A 9,356-nucleotide genomic window follows, 5' to 3' on the forward strand; every position below is an offset into this window, starting at 1 on the left:
GTTATTAAGAAGAGGATAATGTGGTTTCAAGAATTTCTTTTAATCGGGGCTAGAACAAAAATCTAAGACATTGGAAATAAACCAAGAAGCTGGCGAGTTAATAAAGAAGATCGGGGACTTTTCTTTGTTGATTTGGACGATCATTGAAGATGAAAGTGGATAACTCTAGAGAAAGGGGGGGTCGGTTGAATCACTTACAAAATGTTATGATTGGCTCGACCACTAATTGTTTTCAATTTGCTTCTTTAAACTTATAGAAAACTCAAGCTCAACGCGCTCATCTTGTTTTTTTATACTGTGAACTTTTATAAACAGCTAAACAAACACCCATAAAGCAACCTCCACATCCCGAAAAGAAACCAACAAAAAAGAACGCAAATAGGAAAACCTACATAAACGAGAGTTTACACCAATTCACCAATCTATACTCCTACTTTTTCACCTTGTTTAGTACTTAAAATTTAATTTATATATGTGTATACATATGTATTTTTTAGTTATTAGTTATATATAATACTACACATTATTTAGTGTTTTTATCGTATTCAAAAATCCAAAATTAAAATTATATAAACAATAGGCTTGTTTAATAAGCGGGCTCAATCTCAATAAGTATAGCGGCTATAGACTCAATTATTAAACTTACTTACTTTTAGGTTCAAGCCTGATTAAACCCAACTTCATTCATACTTTTTTTAAGTCCATATCAAATAGTTCACGAGTTGCTCGGCTCATTTACACCCTTCTGATCATCAATTACATATCTTTATCTCCTTTCCGTTACGATTATCGTGTGATACATTCCTTTTATTATATATGTTAAACTTTTTAGAATATTTTAGATACTTCTAGAAAGTTTCCTCTGGAATCTCCTTATACCGTTAAATAACCTGTTTTTTTCTAAACCAAAATAGAAGGCTGTTTTAACTACTTCAGAAAGACAAAACTACCCTCGCACTTTTATAAAAACTTAAACTTCTAGTAGGGGTAAAACTGATTTTTAACTATTAACTAACTCTCCACCGGCATTATGGACTATTATGTCGCAACCTTAGCTTATAAATACGTACCTTATTATTATTCCAACAAATTTATATCATAAGTTTCTGGTCAATAATATTACTATTGTTATTACTCGCAAACATGAGTTCTAATGCAAACAACATGAACGATGCTACAAGCCTCCACCCATCCGAGCCGGTTCTCTGCGCCAACGCCTGCGGCTTCTCCGGCCGGCTTCAACAATGAACCTTTGCTCCAAATGCTACCGTGACACACAAGTTAACAACCAGCAAGCGGCTTCTACTAAAGCCATGATGAATAAATTAGTCAACAAATTCGGGTCATCGTTTTCTTCGGTTTATGAGGTTGCGCTTGAAGCAGTTGAGGAGGTTCGTGTTCGGGTTTCGAATAGGTGTTTGAGTTGTAACAAGAAGGTTGGTGTGATGGGGTTTAAGTGTAAATGTGAGTTCGATTTTAAGGTGACCCGGAATTAAAATTTTCGGGTTGGGTTAGGTCAGGTTGGATAGATTAGAGTAGTTGAATTGTTATTATTTGGTGGAAAGTTATATTGGATATGTTTTAAAAAATGTCATATAATTTTTTTTTACGTTTGGTGGTGGTTTTTATTGGTTAAATTTGTTGTCTTAGATTAACTAACATCAAAAGATATTGAGTTAGAATTTATTCAAATCTGAATATTGTTATTTGAATTTATTAATTTGAAACTCAAAAATTCAAATCTGGTTGTTTTAGGTTATTCGAATAAAAAGCAAAACAAAAGAATTCAAAACTATTAAAAAAAATACTCAAAAGCTAAATTAATTGTATATAATATTTAAGATAAGACTTAGACTAACCCAAAAGTTAATATATTAGATAGAAAAATGTAATAGTATCACATGTTGCATTTTCAGGTAATTCAAGTGTTTAATGGAGTGAATCGGTTTGGTTGCTAGCCTGCTACATATTGAATTATCGACTATTGTTCTGCAAAATTGTTGCTTAGATTTAGGTTCTCGCTTAAGTCGAGTTTTTAGAGTCTGAACAGGGAACCAATTTTGGAAATTATAAACTGAGAACCCGATCAATTATGTATTACTAAATTATGTATCATTATGAAAACCTGATCATTCATGCGATCATTCTAGACTCGAGTTTGTATACCCCTAGATATTTTTTACACAATACTTCTTTTAATTTTTTAATTTTGAAATATGTTAATAGACTTTAAATTTCCATAATTTACCTTTTCTTGGAAATTTCTAGAATTGAAATACTTTGAGGAGTGGAAATGTGGAATGTCTCATCTCCTACTTAAGAAAAAAATAGCATGTGGTAACTGGTAACAAACAACTAACAATGCTTATCTTTGGTAAGATAAACAGTATATTAACATAAGGTAAAGGACAAAATACCATGCATTTATGCTAATGAATATGAGAAAAGTTGTTTAGTGTTAAATATGGTTAATAAAGATGGCAGTTTTCTTCAAGTTTTTCTTCGTAGGATGACTAGCACTACAAAAAAAAATTGTCATTTAGTGGCATACATTTTTAATGACATTTAATTTTAGTGCCACTAATTTAGGTTTTAAATGACACTTAGTTTTAGTGGCACTTTGCGTATGCCACTAAAAATCTAGTGTCACTCGTTTTTAGTGGCATTTAAGTTTTATGCCACTAATTCAGGGGTTCAATGACACTTTGCGTGTGGCATCTTTGTTTATAACACATGTTTAGTGACACTTAGTTTTAGTGCCACTAATTTATGATTTTAGTGGCACTTTGCGTATGCCACTAAACATCTAGTGTCACTCGTTTTAATGACATTTAACTTTTGTGCCACTAATTTAGTTTTCAATGGCACTTTACGTATGCTACTAAAAATCTAGTGTCACACGTTTTTAATAGCATTTAACTTTTGTGCCACTAATTTACTTTTCAATGGCACTTTGCGTATGCCACTAAAAATAGTGTCACATATTTTTATGGCATTCAACTTATGTGCCACTAATTTAGGGTTTTAGTGGCACTTTTGCGTATGCCACCTTTGTTATAACACATTTTTAGTGGCACTTAGTTTTAATGTCACTGGTCTACTTTATGATTTTAGTGGCAGTTTGTGTATGCCATTAAAAATATAGTTTTACACGTTATTAAAAGAACCTAAGAGTTATGTTAGGCACATGAACTTGAACAAATCATATTTTTTTATAGTCTAACATGACACACGACCCGAATAATCAAAAATTTCCTTTTACTAACATTTTGATATCAATACTTAAAAATTTAAACAAAAAATACAAATGGAATATACAACAACTACGTTCAAATTGGTCATAGAATACCTAGTTCATCAAAATTGTGACTAATTTTTGTCCCTTAAATCTAAAAAATTAAAAGGTTAAATAAGATAACTTGTTAGCATGGCCTAGTTAAACTGACCTGAAGATCATCATTTAAACAACCATTATTAGGATATCTAAATCTTTTTTATAGTCATAGCAGCATATCATAATTTATTAAATAATAATATAGTTTTTTTTTTCAAACAAAAATCCTATTCTGCATCCATCCAACCAAATAACATCGCATCTCCGGCGACGGTAATTTAATCGATTTCTTCGTGGCTTAATTTCATCGATTCGCGCCATTATATATAATGTAATCTACTCATTTCAGCTTTGTTAGCTGCTTCGTGCTCGTTTTCATGACCTAATATTGTTTTGCTAAAACTTCGATCTATACTTGAATTCAATAACGAATTGATAATTTTGTATTGTGATCTCCGAATTTGATATGATACTTCGTTAAATGTTCGATCCAACTTTTGTTGAAGCTACGGTTTCATTGGAACTGGATTTGGAATTGGAATTGCATTAGGTATATCTTCAGGCGATTATGTTTTGATTTAGAATTGGAATTGGATTAGGTTTTGGTTTATGTGATTGATTAGGTTATTTGTGTGTTTCTGTTGTTGTTGTTGTGATTTGTCAATTGCAATTAGTTGTTTGATTTGTTAATTGAGTGTTGGAAATCGGGGATCGTGAAGTCAAATTGTTCAAATGTCTTCAAATTGTTTCTGATTTTGCAATTAGGTGTTTGATTTTGTCAAATTGATTTTGCTATTTGAGTTGATTATTAGAATGATTTTAGATCAAGAGGCTTTTAGTGATTGATATTTATTAGATGTTGAATGCATACCAGGTGTTCGAGTAAATGTCTGTTGGTTTTCTTGTCGTAGGAGGCTGCTATACCGTCCGACTAATTTGTCTTATGCTTTTTTACAGAACCGAGTGTCATTGGAAACAACGACATATGCCAATTTCTTTACGTCTTCCTCTGACTTTATGGAGGTTTCATTTTTATATTTTTTAACCTTAATTCATACTTGTTTTCTTCTTATATTTTCATTTTGTTAAATTAAATGTTTAGTTCTTTCGTTTTTAGGAAAACGACGATCTTGAATGCTTCGATGATTAAGGTAATCTAACTTCTTCAATTTTTATTTTTGAATCTTTAATGTGTGGTTTTAGAGGTGTTATTCTTATGCTTACATTCAATTTGTTTTTCACTCTTATGTTTATCATAGCTTTTGTATGATGTTGGGGAGTTGGAGCAAGGATGAGGGAATTCGGTAAGTTGTTTGCATTTCGAAAAGGTTTTTTATTTTGATTCAGTTTAGTGTAAATCCTCTGCTTTGTTTTTGTTTGACTCATATATATGAGGTAAGTTTTCTGATTCGTAATATGTTCTTTGTTGATCATCTTTGTTATTATTAGATAATAGATGGATAGAATCTCAAGTTGAAGTTCAAACTGAGAGGTATGGCTGCCTTTTATTTTACTGTTTTTTTAATTGCATAAAGAATGAAAAATATTCGCATCCATTTGACCTTCGCAGATTAATTAGGCATCATCTGATCATATACAGAAGGAGTATGCATGTATAGTTTGATGTTGTTACCCAATCGATATCGCCTGAGAGAAGTAATTAACTTTGTTGTCGGGCTACCTTCAGATTGGTAAGTGTTAACTGCTCACAAATTATTATGTGTAAATGATAGTATGTCAAATAATAGATTAAAATTTGTGTAAATGTGAGAAACGAACATCAGTTTAAACTTTAAACTAAAGTTAAAATCCATTTAAAAAAAAAAAATTTCTTCAGATTAAGTTTATAATTTCTCTTTAGTTTAGTTTACATGTTATATTAATCATTTTCAGTTTTTTTTGGTTAGGCTGCAAAAGTTGCTAATAGTTTTGATACTGAACCCAGGATATATACGAATCTTCACTTAACCTAATAATGGGCCGAATGAGAATGCTGGATTTCATCTAATTTTAGCTTTTGAATTCATTTTTACATGTGAAATGATTTGCAGGTTTGGGTGTTTCTTATGATGTAAGCATAGGAAAAACACCTACTGTATGATCGAAAGTTGCCGAGCGCGGGTAAAATACTAGCTTTTTAGTTATTATTTCACGCCTTATATGTGTGTGTGTATGTATATATATTGTAAAAATGCCAGGCTCGTTTAGGCTTGCGCTCGACAAGTGAAGCTCGGGCTTGGGCTCGTTTATTAAACAAGCTTACTATTAGGCTCGGGCTCGAGCTCGTTTAGACTTCGCACGATTAACCTTTTCACGGGCCAATTTCGAGTAGCTCGTGAGCAGCTCGGCTTGTTTGCATCCCTAAACAAGGCTAGTGTTGATATGGTTGATTTCAAATTTTCAATAGGTTATTATCTTGTTACACAAGTTAATGTTCATATTGTTTACATATTAAAAAATCTTTATTTTTCTTATTAGGTACCTCGCAAGAAGATTGAAGATGGTGAAAGAGGTTAGCGAGCGTGTTGAAGATGGTGAAAGAGCTTAATGCGCGTGGTGTTTTTAGTTTTTATTAAAATATATGCTACTTTACTTTTTATATTTTTGATATTTTGACTTGATTTAAGAGTTATAAGACATTTGGTATGTGTTTAGAATGTGATCGAACTTCTAAGAAGTTCAGGTTGTTTAATAAAGTATAGAAGTTCTAAGAAGTTCTAAGAAGTTCTGGATTTGATAAAAAGTTTATAAGTTCTAAGAAGTTCTGGCTGTTCAGAACTTCTAAAACTAACAAAAAAAAAGAAATTAAACACATATAAACATGAAATTGAACACTGAAATCACTTCATATAATCTCATAATCATCAATCGACTGTTAATTTGATCAATGATTCAACCATATGAACAAAATATGGAACGTCTGCAATTAGGTTTATTCAAAAACTCAAAATTGATTAATTGAAACTTCAAAATGATGATTAGTTGGACCAATTTCAAAGTTTAATTGATCAATTAGTTCAACAATTTCAATTGGGCAATTTAATCAACTGACATGTGAGCAACGATCGATGGTTGTGTCGGAAGAAGATGGTGGTCGCGAAGGTGGATGGTGGACGGAATCGTTGAACGGCGATGGTGAAGGCGGACGAAATCGACGGGAGAAGAGGTTGAGGGAGGCCGGCTCGCGTAATTGTGATTTTAGGTAAGGATGGTTATTGAAGATGGACGCTCCAGACACTCGCGTACATATTGTACGATAAACGATTTGCGTATTCCATCCTTTACCTATATATATCTAACTATCTATATAATTGCCTACTATAAAATCCTAGGTATCGCTCTCAGGTTGCTCCCCCCATTCTCTAGAGCCACCAGATTGCTTGATTTATAAATGGAGGCCTCTCATGCATTTGACCCGAATTCGCAGGTATGGGTTTTACCAAACCCGAATAGTCTTTAAATGGGTTATAACATCTCATTTATTTGTAAAACTATTTATAAGCAAACAATAATTTTCACAGGTTATGGGTCTCACCAAACCTAGATAACTCTTAAACGGGTTATAACATCTAATTTATTTGTGAAATAACCCCTTAATTATCAAATAAATAATTTTCACGGGTTATGTGTCTTACCAAACTCTAATAGCCCTCAAATGGGTTATACGATCTCATTTATTGATAAACACTTTCATTATCAAACCCTGATTTAATTTATCTGTTTTACATGTTCTTCGTTGCTGGTTTATCATCTCCATCGTCAGTTAACTTCCAACACTACCCACCATCGTCAACTACATCAACGCCTCTTTTTTCATTAGACAAATATTTGTGTTCATGTTTGTACATTTAAAAAAATCAACATGCTCGTGTTCGTTTATGTTTGTTCGTTAAAAATCTAAAAAACCTAAACATCTCAACTGATAAAACACAGACGTTAAAATATATAATAACAAACTAATATATATGCATTAAATTAAAACAAAACCACGTTAAAAAAATTAAAATAATCATTATAAAATAACAAAACAATTAAAAACAAAACTTTAAATAAACTCCCGTAACACGGGAGGATCAAACTAGTATATATATATATAAATAAGTACCGCATGCATGTCTTTGTGTATCGAGGACCACTCACAAAGGAAGCTTAGGTTGTGGGAAATCTTTGTCACGCTATTAATTTCAAAGAAACAATGTTATGTGCATTTATGAATTATGACCATGTAATAAAAGATATTTAATATCAGCTGAAAAAATGAGCAATACTAGTAGGGCCAATTTGACAACACCTTAATTGAAAACAAGACCATAATGCACAAGTCATTTTTATGAGGCATCTAGCTAAGGGCCATCCTAGTGACTTTATGACGGTAGTCCTTTCGACATTAACAAGTGGTATGGTGGGGAATATAAAGCTTTCCAAATTAGTGGAAGTCGAACGAGAACTGGCAAAAAAGTTGTAGTACGCAACCTACGTCCTTAGAATATGACTCAACATAAAAAGTTTGAAAAATACAGGTGAATGAACGACTTGTTTTTTTTACTTTATATGTTCAGAATTTGGAAAGTATAAAACAAGAAGAAATCATTGTAAGCATGGTGATGAAAATGATATGTAGATAAGAATCACAAGACATAAGCTTTAAGTCTTTTTGATTGAGCTAGACATGTTACTTGAGAAGTTCTTACAAAGTCTTCGATGTTGAATAAATCGTTAGTAGATCAGGCATTATGTTACTATAAAAACCATGTATTTCATAAACGAAATCATCAATTATATAGAACAAATCAACTATTTTTAAAACAAATCAGCTATTTAAAAAAAAATTATTATTATTAAAAAAAATTATATAGATTATTATTCAGTGAGAAACTCTTGATATGAATTATGGAAAACATATATATATATATATATATATATATAATTATAATGGGAAAAAAGAAAGAAAAATCTAAGGAGATCAAATCTTTATTAAAAAGAGTAAAGGCATTACCCGTTTCTAAGGAGAGAGTACACAAAGCAAACTATGCATATATAGATGGGGAGAGTCATAGAGACGGGTTCACTTTTTAATTTTTGATAAAGATGTTTCAACTGCCCAACATGTGATTTTGGTTAAGTACCTTGCTAGTCGCTAACGGTGGTCTATTTGTACCGATTAATATGTTTTTGTGACAGGAACAAGATTATATAAAAAGATGATGGTTAGGAAAAGCTAACCAAGCGTCAAAGACACACAATTACATGAAAAGAAGTGGATTTTGAATTCAGTCGGTAAACTAAGTAATTTTTAAGTATATCAAATGCCTCTTGTTGCTTTGTTCCCCGTTCGTACTTGATGTTCTTACGAGTTATGAAGTTAGGGGAACAGCGATTCGAGAAAAGTTCTCGATAAATCTACGGTAGTAGCCGGCCAATCCCAAGAAACTTCGGATCTCGTTTGGCGACTTTGGGACCTCACACTTAGAGATAACTTCAATCTTAGCGGGGTCCACTTGAATACCGTTGACGTTGATAGTGTGACCAAGAAATTGCACCTCGTGCAACCAGAACTCGCATTTCGAAAACTTAGCGTACAACTTCTCGGTTCTAAGAATTTCAAGTAAGGTTCGAAGGTGATTTTCATGATCGTCCTTAGACTTAGAATAAATGAGTATGTCGTCGATGAAAACGATTACAAATTTATCTAAGTAGGGCTTACAGATACGGTTCATCATATCCATAAACGCGGCTAGCGCATTAGTGAGTCCGAATGGCATAACAGTGAACTCATAATGGCCATACCTTGTTCGGAAAGCGGTTTTTGGGATGTCTTCGGATTGAATTTTAAGTTGGTGATATCCGGAACGAAGATCAATTTTTGAAAAATAGCTAACACCTTGAAGTTGATCAAATAAGTCGTCGATTCGAGAGAGTGGATATCGATTTTTGATTGTAACTTTGTTGAGAGCTCGGTAATCGATGCACATCCGCATGGATCCATCCTTCTTCTTGACGAATAGTATTGGCGCTCCCCATG

General features: G+C 32.5%; 1 pseudogene; it reads left to right on the forward strand.

Annotated features, from left to right (window-relative positions):
- Positions 1-1,244: 1,244 nt before the first annotated feature.
- Positions 1,245-1,496, forward strand: LOC143634303 (zinc finger A20 and AN1 domain-containing stress-associated protein 1 pseudogene; annotated as a pseudogene).
- The last annotated feature ends 7,860 nt before the right edge of the window (positions 1,497-9,356 follow it).

The sequence above is a fragment of the Bidens hawaiensis genome, unplaced genomic scaffold, assembly GCF_021521415.1.
Source record: "Bidens hawaiensis isolate Kalapana, Puna unplaced genomic scaffold, B.hawaiensis_p1.1 tig00007041_1, whole genome shotgun sequence".
NCBI classification, from domain to species: domain Eukaryota; kingdom Viridiplantae; phylum Streptophyta; class Magnoliopsida; order Asterales; family Asteraceae; genus Bidens; species Bidens hawaiensis.